Raw genomic sequence first — 16,165 nt, forward strand, 5'->3', positions numbered from 1 at the left:
ACTAACTACCACTTTCTGTTTCCACATAGCATTTTAATTCACCAACCCCATATCTTCTTCCACCTCATTGGTATTATCTGCTCATTGATTCCCACATTCTCACTAATAACCATGTTACCTTCAATTCTTTTCCTCTACAGATTAGATTTCTTGGTCAATTATTTCAACCATTTCTTTACAAATCTCTAAACTCCTTTATTTCATTGTCTTTCCTTGGAATGTGCATGGCAACACTAGAGGAATAGAACAACCACTCTTCTTTCCAACCACAACTGATCACTTAAGAAATTTTGTAAACAATATCAGAATTAGGAGACGAGGATTCACAAAAATCTATGGTCAAAATTCCTAGCTGGGTCCTCCACATCTTCCTGAAACCTAATATATGTTCCTAAATTTATTTGCTCTCCCTTTATCTGCAACTGCTGTTTCCAAACTTTGCCTTTAGCTAATATTTATTTACTTTTTAATCTGAGAGAGTTCAATTATCATTTGCTCCAGAAAGCTTACTGATACCTAACTGGATTAATCTCCCTTGTCATATATTCTTATAGCACCTTCTATTTTCCTTTGTATAACTTATCACCTTATGATTACTTGTTTAATGTCTAACTTTCTTGTAAAAATTAAGCCTCCACGAAATGTGTTTTCTTCATGTGCCTATTTCACAGTTTCATCCCCAGCCCAATCAATACAGCTTCTTTGACACGGTGTTTTCAAAAATACTTCCCTAAAATCAAAGACAATTCTTTTTACAACAGAAACAAGAAAGGACAAACATGGCATCTCTCTTTTCTCAACCTAACTTTTCTCTTACCCATCAAAGCCCATTGTTATTAACTACCTCAGTCAGGGTGGTTTGCTCAGAATAGCCTACATGTATTAACCCTACTGTGATGTTAACACCTGTAATAAACTCAGTGTGCGTGCAAGCCCCTCTTCTTATTTTAACCCATTCCTGCCTTCAGACTCAGGTCAAGACTTCCTCCTCCTAAGAAGACAAAGAACAATATAGGAGGAATTTCACTGGCTTTGAAGGCAGAGGAACTATTCAATGCAACCTATGTGATCTTTGGAAATTTTTTAATATTCTGTACTCATCATCCTCAACCTTATCATGTATATAATTCTAAAATAAATATGCCTTACAGTATTTTTGTGACAGTTTTTAAACATAATATGTGCTGGAAGTCCCTGACAAGATGGGGACATACACTCAATATCTGTTAAATTCCATTGGTGGAACAGGGATCTTTTCCTCTCCTCTCCCTACTTATTTGTCTCAACTCACAGTTGGGGAAATATCTGCCCATAGATGATGTTCATTAACAGCACCTCTGTTTTGGAGAAACAGCTAATTTGATCGGTCATATATTAAACATTTTCTTAGTTGTTTAGGTTTACCATGAATTAAAGGAGCGATTTTGCTTTCAGAAAATGCTTTGTGGTCCCGACTGTTCTGAATTAAAGGAGGACTTACCTTCTCTTAAGGCTTTCAGGCCATGGTTAGATGTGCCTGGTGTTCTAGCTATGGGTTGCGTTTTATTGGGTATAGCTATTTTTCGGATGAAGGTTTATAATAAGTTCATTATCATTAATACTCTTAGCAAGTCTTTATCGGGAGCTTCAGACATCATTTCAATGATTTTTGTAGCTCACTTTGGAGCTACAAAGACTTGGGTTCAAAACCTAATTATGTTAACTCTCACTTCTGTGAGTTTTTTTTTTTAAACCTTATTGAATGGCAGTTATTCCATCTATTAAGTGGAAAACATTACACTGACATTTATGAAGGCTGTGAAGATTAAATGGAAAAAAATACACGTAAACACATGTCCCAATACACATTATCATCCATAATTATTAGTTCCATTTAAACATTTTTAACCTGTAATGCACTCTGTGCTTCCTGAAAGTAGATCTCTGCCTCATGATGGCTCACAATGCCACCTATTGCTACTTCTAGAAATACATTATACAATAAAGGGACTGAAGGCTCTTCTCTGTCCTCAGTCCATCTAAAGGTGGACATTGCATTGCTAGCCAAGTGATTGAGCAGAAATTTGAATCCATGCTTTTTGCCTGGATAGTAAGTATTATTATTATTATTATTATTATTATTACTATTAGTACTCTAATTTACTCCACCAGCAATAACTTTAGGTGGAAGGAAAAAAATTGAGCAATCTGATAGAACCATTTCCATGGAACACGGAGGTGGCTTTTATTTATTCTTGCTTCGCACTTAGGCAGTTTTGTTTTTAATGTACGGACTATGCCCAGAATGTAACACACAGAAACAGTGAAATAAAATATAAAAGTGCCATTAAGAGATATAGAAGACTGATTGAAAAGCCCCATTAAACATTTAATAGTAATTATAGAAGAATACAATAAGAAAACAATGAAAAAGTAATGTTTAAAGAGATAATAGATGAACATTCTTAGGAATTTTTTAGAGCCATGCTTTTTTATTGGAAGCCCTCTTTAAAAACCAAAGAAATTTTTGAAAAATAAGTAAATTGAGATCCATCTATAGGATCCATCTATAGTTTAGGAAACTAAGGAGTATGAAAAAGAGAAAATCTTAAAAAGCTACCAGAAAGATAGGCAAATTAATAACAAAGTAGTTCTAATTAGCTGATAGACTTCTTATTAACAGCACTAGAAGAAATAATATAGTTTGTTTATATCTATCATGCACAAAGGGAAAGTATTGTAAACCTAAAATTGTATACATAGTTCCACTATCAATAAAGAAAGAAAGCAAAAGAGAACATTTGCAGATAATGTAATGTTATCAAGGGTAGACCCTGAATAGAGGGATCAAAACTCGTGAACAATATGGCTTATTTGAAGAGTGATAGATGCAGAAATTTTAAATCATATGAGCAATTTTAATTTTGTATTAACAGTAAAAGGAGATGAATTATTTTATCTATTAAAAGGTAAACCTCCAAAACAAAATAAATAATTGTAATATGGAAGAATGCTCACTGAACACATAAGTATTCTATGTCTTCTTGGTATGCTCAAGAAGAAGGATAAAATTGTTTCTATGTCTAGTTTTTATATGTAAAGATTAAAGACAAACATACATACGGACATAGAAATAGCTTTCTAAAGTAAAAGAAAAATAAAAATTAGAGAAGATCTGTCCAAGCATAAAAGTATGAAAAGCAGAAAAAAAGAAAGTGAATGGAAATTAGAAAATATAAAATAAGTGTTAAGCATTTAATCTTATATGTGAATAAATGGAAGTTATCACAGTAGTGTGGAAACAAAGCAAACTAACCACATGGTGCTCATAAGATATATATCTAAAACAAAGCCTCACAGAAGTGTATGAAATATACCAATAGAAAGACATATATAAGTCAAACACTAACCAAAACATAATAAAGTGGTGTATAGGTAGTTCATGTCAGACAAAAAATAATTTCAGGCAAAAACATATAGGACACTACATAATAATAAAGAAGTTAATAAATCAAAATGATAAAAAAGTTATATATGTAACTAATAAAGCAGTGATATAATACACAAAACAAATTCTCAAAATTGTTGTTAAATTTAACAAATCCAATTACAGAGTTTGAAGGAGCTATACTACCTAATAAACATATGGCATGTAGACAAAAAAATAGTACATTTAATAACGGTTTAAAAAATAATGAACAACTATGTTTTTGACCAAGCTTAATTATATATGTGTATGTATATTCATATACGTATTTATATATGTATGTATGTATATGTATGCATTATGCATTTGCAAATTCAAAACAGATAATTTGCATTCATTTTATTCATTTCATGATCAAATGTAAGTTCAAAAAATAAAATTGTCAAGGTATAATGTCACAATGGAATAAATTTCCAAGAATTCATATTATAAAGCTATATACTAGATGAAAGCAATTGTATAAAATTCATCCAGTAAGATGATACAGTTTACAAGTACAATAAAAAAATGTATAGTAAAAGGAGCACAATAAAAACATGATGTTAACAATTAAAAAACATTTTTTTAACATTTATTCATTTCTGAGAGACAGAGAAAGACAGAGTGTGCCTGAGGGAGGGACAAAGAGAGAGGGAGACACAGAATGCAAATCAGGCTTGAGGCTCTGAGCTGTCAGCACAAAGCCCAATGCGGGGCTTGAACTCAAGAAACGCGAGATCATGAGCTGAGCCAAAGTTGGACGCTTAACCGACTGAACCACCCAGGCTCCCCTAAACATGAGGTTAATAATTTACTCATAATAATAATGTATAATGTAATCTACAAATCATACACTTTTAAATAATAGCAAATTATCATACATGATATCTTAAGAGTTTAAGCAAAAGTATTTAAAAGGAAGTTATTTTTTAAATATATGTATTAATAAAAATTATTTAAAAGGATAATGAGGTGCCTGGGGGGCTCAGTCAGTTAGCCTTCCAACTCTTGATTTCAGCTCAGGTCATGATCTCACCATTCATGAGATAGAAGCCCCTATCAGGCTCTGTGCTCACAGCACAGAGCCAGCTCTGGATTCTGTCTGTCTCTCTCTCTCTCCCTCTCTCTGTCTCTCTGCCCCTGCCCAGCTTGTGCTTGCTCTCTTTCTCTTTCTCTCAAAATAAATAAATGAACATTTAAAAAAAGGAAAAAATATAACAAAACCAAGAAATTTGCAGAATGCAGGATATATGTATAATTGCAAAATTAATAAAATAGAAAAACAATGAAAGAATAGAAAGGGCCAAAAGATCTCATTCATTGAGGCCAGTCCTATCTCCCCTGCTACCTCGCCAAACAAATCAACACTCAACGCTCTACAAAACTGTAGAGATAAAAGAGAATGATCACAAATAGCTTGAACTAAGGGACACAACGTAGATATATGGAAGTTATGTACTTTTGTAGACAGAAGTAAACATTTTGAAAATAAGAAAATTTTTAAAATGCAATACATTTTGAAGTCATTTATTATTAAAATGGACTCAAAAAGAAATTAAAATTCTGAATGAATAAAAACAATCGATGCTAAATTTGTAATCAGAATTATCCCTTTTAAAGGCCACTAGATGGCTTTATACACAAGTTTGAGCAAATCTTCAGGGAACAGATAAACCCTTTTGTTACGCAAACTCAGAGAATAGTGAAACAAGATTCTTATCAAAACATTTTTTTGGTTGGGGAGTCTGGGTGGCTCAGTCGGTTAAACGTCCAACTCTTGGTTTCCGCTCAAGTCGTGATCTCACAGTTGAGACCCACATCTCTCTGTGCTGACACCACAGAAAAGCCTGCTTGGGATTCTCTCTCACCCTCTCTCTCTCTGCCCCTTGCCCCTCACGCTATGTCTCTTTTTCTCAAAATAAATAAACATTTAAAAATGTAGTGGTCTGTGTTAATATATTTATTTGCAATATGCCCTTACAATGAAATACCATATGCAATGGTCTGTATTAATACAGTGGTCTGTATTAATATATTTATTTGGTTAATATAAATCGGATACCTTTCTGGCAAAGGTACAATTCCAAAAATATGAATTCATCTCGTCAATAAAATATGTGCAATAGTAAAGCAAATTCAATGATGTATTCAGGGAAAGAAGATATTTCAACATTAGAAAATCTATTAGTACCAAACACCACATTGATAGGAAAAAAGGCAGTATCTTTCTATTATCTATCTATCTATCTATCTATCTATCTACCTACCTACATACCTGTTGAATATTACCTATGTGTAATGTGTGTTAAATTACATACTATAACTACATGTAATTGTATAATTACTATATAACATTCAGCACTCTAGATTAAATGTTTCCTCTATGAAATTGTAAATTGCTTCATGGCTAATAGCAAAGAATGGTAGAAATATTCTTGCTAAAGTCAAGAACAAGATAAGACTGTTTCATATCACCACCCATGTAATCAGCTAGGAAATGAAACGAGGGGCCTAAAGTCTTTAAATATAAAAAGAAAATGAAAAAGTGTCATAATTTATGGAAGATTAACTATGTAAAATTAACCCCCAAATTCTGGCCAACTATTAGAACAGAGTTCAGTGTGGAAACTGGATAAAATATTAACAGGTAAAATATGGTATGTTATTTGTGTTTCCTTTTTTTCTATTATGAGTTCATAAGATACCACAGAATGTCAAGAAGAAGAAATAATATGAGTATATTTTACCCATTATATGTCATAAAACTTTAACAATATATTTGTGTCTTGGTGTTTTCCTTCCTGATTACACCAACATTCTTTCCTCATAGAGTCAAACACTTATTTTGGAAGAGGACTGTCACAGCCACACATTATTTAAGATTTTTGTTTTTATATATCTTATTTAACCAGTAGGTTAATAGTTTGAATGTTTTAAGTGTTATAAATAGAATAGTACTGCACATCAGCATAATTCTTATTTTTTTTAGAATTAGGTTTTGGTATTTATCCATATTGTCATATATTAGTATATATTTTTAGTTTATTTATTTATTTGGAGAGAGACAGAGATGGTGCGAATTGGGGGGGGGGGGGGGCAGAGAGAGAGGGAAAATCCCAAACAAGCTCTGTGCTGACATGAACTCATGAAACTGTGAGATCATGACCTGAGCAGAAATCAAGAGTCAGATGCTTAACTGCCTAAGCCAGCCAGGCACCCTACATTAGTTTATTTTTATTGCTTTATGGTATTTCATTGTAAGGGCATATTGCAATATAGTCATATTTTTTTATATTGGACACTTTATTTGGGTTCAATACTTCTGTGATTTAAAATATTGCTTCTATGTACATTCATATAAAGGTCTCATGCTACATTTGTGAAATAGTTACTAGAGTTTACACATTGAGTAGAGTTGATGAGTCATAGGCTCTGTGCATCTTTATCTTTAAACACATTGCCAAATTCTTCTCTAAAATATGGATACAAATGTACACTCCCCAAAGCAGAGTAAAATAATAATCCTTATCATTGGTATTGACAGAAGTTTTAAAACATTTTCTGAATTTGAAGACTATTGTGGTATTAATTTTGCTTCCTTGACTAGTACAGAGGTTAAATATCTTTTCACATATCTATTGGTCACTTGGGTTTTTTCTCCTAAGATCTACTTCTTAGTAATTTGTCTGTGTGTGTGTGTGTGTGTGTGTGTGTACTGAGGGTTATCTTGCTAACCATACATCTCAAATCCTTTCTAGTATGCAAAGGCCAAGAAGTCAAAATCAACTATTTCAAAATTCCCTTGACCTGACAGTTTCCCCTTCCCTTGCATGGCCTGACAGATATATTCATACTACACTTTGATGTGGAAATGAGTCATGTTGGGGAGAGGCATCATTTTGCTTATGTTGATTTTGATAAGGTGCTGAGCTTCTGAGGTCAGGCACTAAAGATTGCTAATTTTCTTTATAAATTGCTTGCATACTTTTTTATGCATCCATCAGTGTTATCTAGTTGCTTGCATACTTTTTTATGCATCCATCAGTGTTATCTAGTTATTTTTCTATTGATTTATTTATCAGCTTCTCAAACTATTTATCCATCTATTTAGAGTTCCATGCAGCTGCTTAGAAGACAAGGGTCTTCTGAGTTTATAGATATGTATCTGTATACAGCTATTTTACACAGTTTTAAATGTCACGTTTTTTCCTACACTTTCTAACATCTGTTGCTTGTATACTAGCATTTCTTGATATTTAATTTTTTTAATGTTTTTAAATGTTTTTATTTATTTTTGAGAGAGAGAGAGAGAGGCAGAGTATGAGCAGGGGAGGGGCAGAGAGAGATGGAGACACAGAATCTGAAGTAGGCTCCAGGCTCTAAGCTGTCAGCCTGGAGCCCAACATGGGGCTCGGACTCATGAACCATGAGATCGTGACCTGGGCGGAAGTTGAATGCTTAACAAACTGAGCCACCCAGGTGCCTCTTTTTCTTGATATTTTAGTAATCACTTTCACTGTGAAATAAACCACCACAAAACTCAGTCACATATAAGAATAAGCATTTATTCTACTGCTCACAGATCTACAGTTCAGCTAAGGTGACTTCACCTCAGGTTGTATGTCTATGAGTCAGTGAGGCAGGTGTGCTTTCTGTATGCTGCAGGGGAGGGATCAATAATTTTCCCTCTACCTTTCTAGGTTGTTGGCTGAACCCTCACTGTAATAAAAAAACAGATTAACAGGAGAAAAACAGAGAAGTCCAAAAACATATATACCTCCTGTATTCATAGGAGATACCCAGGAAAACTGAGTAACTCTCCAAAGTGGCCCAAGCCACCACCTTAGGTACCATCTAGAGTTGAAAACAAAAGAATATGTTAGGGGAAATGGGAAGCTAGTTATGGGAGGTTACCAGGCAAAACACAATAATCAAGGGTAAGATTGCTAAGTAGATTTAAGGGCTTACCTTCTCCATTGATAAGAGTTTCTAGAAAAGTAGACATGTCCTCTTCCTGGTACAGAGAAGAAAACACTCTTACAAATGGAGATTTTCCTTATAAATGTAAATATCTCTTACAGAAAGGTCAGGTCTACTGTTTTCAGAGCTTCTCCTTCATCTGCTTCTTAAAATTAGGCCTAGAAGAGTCCTTGTGCCAAAGAAGCATGTTTTGGGGTGACATGTTCTGCTCCTTTTCAGTGTTCATTCTGGAGACCAGACAAAGGAGAAGCAATAACACAACTTGTCACTGGTTACTGACCCACATATTCATTCAAATTCAGAATGGTCTAGAACAGAAGCCGACAATCACAAAAAACAAAGTGCACTGGTAAAGGTATTTAAGCAATCATGAAAGACCGTGTAAGTACTTGTTTTTCTTCTTTCTTCTATATAAAAGCAATTGTATGAAACAATATGAATATAATTGTATTGTTGGAACTCTAACATAGAGAAATGTAATATATTTGCTAATAACCTACAAGAGTGGCTGGAAGCAAAGCTGTATTGGACTAAGAAAATTAAGCCAGATGGTAACTTAGGCCCACAGGGACAAATGAAAAGAACTATTAATGGTAAATAAGAAAATAAATATAACAAGCTTTATAAATATATATTTGCTCTCCTTTTCTCTGAGCTTCTTTAATTAACATAAATAATATAAAGTAATAATTATAAAAATTGTTGCAATGTATTATTGGGTTTATAGCATATATAAATGTAATATGCACAATCATAGTAGCACAAAAAGGAGGAAGAGGGACTAGAGCTATCCAGCAGTAACATTTTTACATCTCAGTTGATTAACAAAATTGATTAAGTTAAATATAAATTAAGTTAATATGAAGTTGTTTTTCATAAGTTAAGATATATGTGTTAAATCCTAGAGCAAAGAACCAAAAATATAGTGAAAAGTTTCTTTAAGGAATGAAAATGTTACACTAAAAATATTCATTTAATGCAAAAGCAAGTATAAAGACGGACTAAAGCATCAGAAAAATCATGGTACTGTAGAAAACAAAAAGTACAAAAGGCATATGTAAAGCCAGCTCCGTTAATAATAACATTAAACTAGTTGATTAAGTAATCGACTCAATGGCAAAAAAAATATATGAACCAAGTCTATGCTCTTTACAAAAGGACACATTTTAGATTAAAAGACACAAATAGTTAAAAGTAAAACAATGGAGGGGTGCTTGGGTGGCTTAGCCACCGAGGCATCTGACTCTTGATCTCAGCTCAGGTCATGATCTCCTGGTTCAGGGGATTGAGCCCCGCATCAGGTGTGTGGAGCCTGCTTGGGATTCTGTCCCTCCCTTTCTTTTTGCCCTCCCCCCACTCTCTCTCTCTCTCTCACTCTCTCAAAATAAATAAATAAACTAAAAATATTTAAAAAATAAAATGATGGAAAAGATACATCGTAGTTACTATAAGAGAGCTGACGTGGCTATACTAATAATATCAGACAAAGTAGACTTTAAACTAATGTTTATAGTAGCATCAGTCACAACTAAAAAAAGAGGAAACGGTTCTAATATCCATAAACTAATGGGCGAGTAAGCAAAATGTGGTATCACAAAGTATTATTTAGTTATGAAAGGAATGAAGTGCTGATACATCTCCAACATGTGAAAGTCTTGAAAATGGAATGTCAAATAATAGAAGCCAGAACAAAAGGCAACATGTAGTGTGATTCCATTTATATGAAACACCTTAAATAGGCGAATCTGTTAGACATAAAGTTGATTAGCTGTTACCTGGGTCTTGGGTGACAGAGAAATGGATAATTACTACTAGTAATGACTACAGGATTTCTTCTGGAGGCTATGAAAATATTCTGGACCTAGACAGTGGTAATGGTCGCACAACTTTGTATATACTAAAACGCGCCAAATCGTACACTTTATAAAATAACAAAACAAATCTTTTAAAATGAACATTTTAACAAAAAGAATTGTAAACAGAACAATGGGGCAAACATAAAAATAGGGAGGAAACAAAAAAGTTGCAATTCAATGAAACACAGGCAAAAAGAGAAAGAGGTAAAATTGGAGACAATTAACAAAACAGTGTAGGACTAATGAAGGAAAAAAGAGAGATGAGGCAAAATGGAAATATAGTCATAGAAGAGAATTAAAAATAATAAAAGTGTCACGATCTCCAATGTCAATTGTGGGTGCTGCAGAAGACCTCCAGCAAAACCCATTGATGAAGCAAAGCTAAAGTTAATAGATTTACTGTAGTAAAGGAGAACATAACTCATGTTTCAAAATAAAAAAGCAGACAAAGATATTTATAGGGGTTATATCCTGGACTGAGTGATTTTGAAGTGAGATGTAGAGGTTGGGCATGACCCGGAATTGGGTAGTGTTATTGACGTAATGACTTTGGATTAGTGTGCACAGTGAGGAGACGGTTTTGACATATCTGTTTTTTAAAAAAAAATTTTTAATGTTTATTTATTTTTGAGAGAGAGATATAGTGCAAATGGAGGAGGGGCAGAGAGAGAGGGAGACACAGAATCCGAAGCAGGCTCCAGGCTCTGAGCTGTCAGCACAGAACCTGACGCGGGGCTCGAACTCACTAGCTATGAGATCATGACCTGAGCCGAAGTCAGACGCTCAACCGACCGAGCCACCCAGGCGCCCCTTGACATAAGTCTTGATGGGAGAGACTCTTGATCTTCCAGGAGCAGGTATCTCCTAAAGCAAGCAGCTTACTCTTTATTGACCTCAGTATGGCTTATTATAGAAACAAACAAACAAAAATGAATGATTCAGTCTAAAATTGTTCAGACCAGAACAAGAAATGATCCCTGTTTCCAGTATTGTGCAACACAGGAAGAGAGGATTATTTGGTTTAAATTCTCAGACATAAACCAAGAAATTAAAAGCTTGAATGAAATGTAAAAATTCCTAGGAAATTGTAAAGATGTCATAAAGAGTAAATTTGAAAAATAGAACATTTAACAGGTGAAAAAATATGTATATTTTTAATAGTCAGCTAAATAAAAGGCATACACAGGGGAAGAAATAAAATTCTGTTTGAAGATGACATTTTATATAATTCCAATGATTTAACAACAACCACAAAGACTTGTAAAACTAAAAGTGAATTCAACAAGGTCATAGGATATTAAGACCAATAAACAGAAACCGATTGCATTTCTATATACTGGAATTTTAAAGTTATTTTCTTAGTGGCTGATCTGGAAATTATACTTAACATCTCAACATGTAACAATGTAGTTGAGATTAATACCAACTTAATTTCAATAGTGTACAAAAATTGGGCTTCTATATAACTCCATTGTCGCTCCACTCCTTTGTGCCTGAACACACACACAGTTACTCGACATAAAAGAGACATATTGGCACCAGGCAATAAGAAATCTCCGTCAAATCATTAGCTGACCACTAAGCTAACTAAACGGAGATTTCAGTAGCCACAAATGGCAAAGAACACAGACTTTACAGGATTAGTTTAGGTCAATCACTAAAGAAATAAACATCCATATCAGCAGCAAAACAAATCCTGTGAAAGAGGGAGAATCTGATTTCCAGAGTTACCAAATGATATTATTTAAAATTTCTATCACTGTTTTCTGTTTTTCGTAATTTCTCTCTCTTTGATGTTCTGTATTTGGTGAGACAGTGTCGTCATACTTTTCTTTGGTTCTTTCAACATAGTTTCCTTTAGTTCCTTGGACATATTTAAGAAGTGTCATCTACAAATCCAATATCTGCTTACTTACGGATAGTTTCTACTGACTGTTTTTTTTTTTTTTCTTTGTATGGGCCATAGTTTCTCCATTGTTTGGTATGTTTTCCTGATAGTAAATTTAGTGCTATAAATTTTCTTTTGGTTTCCATCAGACTTAATGAGGTAGGTAACAATTATTGATCTGCTTCCAAAATTATCTCTCTGTTGTCATAGACTTGTTTTTTAAAAGACTTAATTTTTTGCCATCTCTACGAGGTTTTTCAGTTTATTTGCAATAGGCCATGAATAACTGAAATTTAATGCTTCATTTCTAAAAACATGAAAAGAATATGGAAAAGAAGTAATTGTTAAAACCAGGTACTTGGCGGTCAGTGTTCATAGTCTAATTCCTTCTATATATTTTTTTAGGATTGCTATATTTAACAATTTAAAAGGAGGTATGGTGGTGATAGGAACTGAAGTTCTTTGGTTTATTTCTCGTCACACCTTTCTTTAGATATTCAGTGATTTTTTTCCCCATTGAATTGGCATATGAGTTCATTTATTCTACTTAAGTTCCATTTCATAATCTAGGTAAAAACCTTTGTGATTTCACTCTGAGATCATTGTTACATATCTATCATTTGATCCTCTTTTTTCCCTTATTTCCTTCTAATAATCATCACTTATTCAGCACCAGTCTTCTCTTAAACTTTTCATGCTCAAAACCGTAAAACCTAGATTTTCTTTTAATGTTAACAATTTTCCTATATTTCAATCACTCCATCATTTGTCCACAATCTACACGTAGGGATGTACAAACAGAAGCATTTCAAATTCTCTCTGGCATCACAGACACTTGAAGAGTTCTCTCAATCTGTTTACTTTTATGCTTTAAAATACTCTTTTAAGATATGCATGCCTTCCTACCATCTCAGAAGACTTCAATAAGTTCTTCAAATCTAGATATCGTACCACGATATATACCTCAAAAAGTTTACCTTGATTTCTCCCATTGCTTCAATTTGCTATTCATATTTATTTTACAAATTTAACCACAAAAGTTTATGGTAATAGATGAGCAGGACAAATCACTTCATGACTTAACTGCCCAATAACAATTTGAAGATATTCGATAGGATAGGGGCACATATCAATGAAAAATATTCCAGGTTATACATTCTACAGAGAAATATATAATAATGTATAAAGATCTGTGTTTTTAAGAATGTAGAATATGTATAATTATATGTGAATGGATATGAGGTATGGTTTCAAGCTTTCCAAAAGATTCATCTTTGATAGTCAATACAGCAGATGAGTTCAGTGTGCCTGGGTTGACAGGTGCTTTAAGACAGTTTAGAAAATATCGATGATTGTCATGTGAAGTAAAGAAAATTAGCTTCTATGCATTATGAAAAACAGCTGTATGCTATCAGACCTGACTGGAGAGTGTTTTAACTATTTTGTTGGAAACAGTTGCAAGAATTCATAGTATCATCTGTGACATCTGTTGTTATAAGAAGGGCATCTGGTTGCAAGATCACTGGTTGGGTATAATTACATAAAAACGACAATTTTTTTCATGTCTTAGGATTGGTGAGAGGTGACATTAGAGATGGGACATATTTTTAAGGATGTATTTTTAAAAATGCGTGAGTACAAAGATAAAATTTCAACTTTAGCTTTAACCTTATTTTCTTCTAGGAACAGGACCGAAAAATGTTTTGAAAGACAAATTATCTGTTATCTCTCTGTGTGATGTAAAATCACAAAAGGAATTCCCCGGGAAAATGTACAAGTATCCTCTTCCACTTGCCAAATGGTAAATGCAGATTTTCCCCAGGTCCTACCTTTCTAGTTTATGTCGTCACTTCTTTAGGCTTTGAAAACCTACCTGTTGGGGCACCTGGGTGGCTCAGTCAGTTAAACGTCAGACTTTGGCTCAGGTCATGGCTCAGGTCATGGCTGAGGTCATGATCTCACCGTTCGTGGGTTCAAGCCCCGCATCAGGCTCTGTGCTGACAGCTTGGAGCCTGAAGCCTTTTTCGGATTCTGTGTCTCCCTCTCTCTCTGTCACTCCCCAGCTCATGTTCTGTCTCTCTGTCAAAAATAAACATTAAAAAAAAATTAAAAAGGGGCGCCTGGATGGCGCAGTCGGTTAAGCGACCGACTTCAGCCAGGTCACGATCTCGCGGTCCGTGAGTTCGAGCCCCGCGTCAGGCTCTGGGCTGATGGCTCGGAGCCTGGAGCCTGTTTCCGATTCTGTGTCTCCCTCTCTCTCTGCCCCTCCCCCATTCATGCTCTGTCTCTCTCTGTCCCAAAAATAAATAAATAAACGTTGAAAAAAAAAATTTAAAAAAAAAATAAAAAAAAAAAATTAAAAAAAAGAAAAACTATTTACATACATTTAGTGTGACTATAGTGCAGGCCTCTCTCAAAGTTCTTCTAAATGTCATGTCAATTCTACATCTAAAATACATTCGGGCCTATCTTTTCATCTCTATCTCCCATGCCTTCTCATAAGTCTGAACCTCTGAAGCTATTTTTTCCCCCAATAATCACACCAAGTTTCAGGCCAATATCAAAACAACATGTCTGAGCCAGAAGCTTTCTGGCTTATGGTAGCACTCGGAATTTTCCAGCTATAGGTAGAAGAGAAAGCACTGAACACTTCTTAAGCAATTAAGAAGCGATTATCTCATAAGATGTCCAGAGGTAGTTTATTTTCAGCAGCTTTATTACATATCAGAACGCCCCTTACTTCACTCATGTATCCACTCAGTACACAGTAACTGTGTAGTAAGTGCCTATTGTATATCATACTTGCTTCTAAATACTAGATTTATATCCATGGATAAAATAGTTGCAGATCACTGCCTTGTGGAAATTATACTCCCACTGTGGGTAGAGGGTAAATAAGAAACACTACATACATTAAAAGTAAATAATTTACTGTGTTAAAAGATAATAAAAGCTTATGGGGAAAAAAGAAGCAGAGGGAGAAAAAAGGATTGAGGGTGGAGAATGTGGAATTTTAAGTAAAATGAGCAACCGTTGAGAAGGTGGCATTTGAGCAATGTCTTCAAGGAGATGAGGTACTTTCCCAGGCCGATACCTGGGGGCGAAAATCCAATTAGAAGAAACATTTAATGCAAAAGTCTCAAGAGAGGACCGTGCCTGACAAGTTCGTAGAACTCTAAAGATGTCAGAGAGGCTATAACAAAGTGAGCAAATGATAGACTAGAAGAATTTAATTTAGAGAGGGAATCAGAGCTTCGTAAATAACTTTAAGTGCATTGGCTTTTATACAGTTTGAAATGTTAAACAATTGCCAGCTTTTAATTGGAGGAATAGCATACGATGATTTGCTGTTTTAAAGGAGCACTCTGGCTGCTGTATCAACACCAGACTCTAGAGGTGGCTGGAACAAAGTTAGAAGCACTTTTGCAACAATCCAGCGGAAGTGACAGGGTCTCACAGCAAGGGGCTGGTGGTAGTCAATGGAATCTGGATGTATTTTGAAGGTAGAGGCAGTGTGCTCCTTAAACAAGTTTGAAACATGTTTGAGAGAGAGAGAGAAATTAGGGATGACTTCAGGCTCTTGTATTTTTATTGTTAATGACTTTGACCATTAACGAGGACGATGATAACAACAGTGCTTAACAAAGACTGTGATTAAATAACATATACTTCATTACTCCGTTCTCCATGAAATATTTCCCACCTAACTCAATAAGTATTATTCTTATTTTAGAAAATAAATCAACCATTCAGGGATCATCTATAAGATGGTATACAGTTGTTAATTATTTATAAAATCCACACATTTAGAGTTTAAATACGTGAGCACATTAGAAGAAAATGAGAGCTCCACTTGGCCCAGCTATCTACACCCTTATTTGCAGGCTTAATTACTAACAAATATTCTTTACATCAGTTTGTGTCTTCTTATCATCCTGGATATTTTAAATATAGATTTTCTGGGAAAACCATGTTATAAGAACTTTAAAAAATAAA

This window comes from Panthera onca, chromosome D2 (genome assembly GCF_046562875.1).
Source record: "Panthera onca isolate mPanOnc1 chromosome D2, mPanOnc1 haplotype 2, whole genome shotgun sequence".
Classification (NCBI taxonomy): domain Eukaryota; kingdom Metazoa; phylum Chordata; class Mammalia; order Carnivora; family Felidae; genus Panthera; species Panthera onca.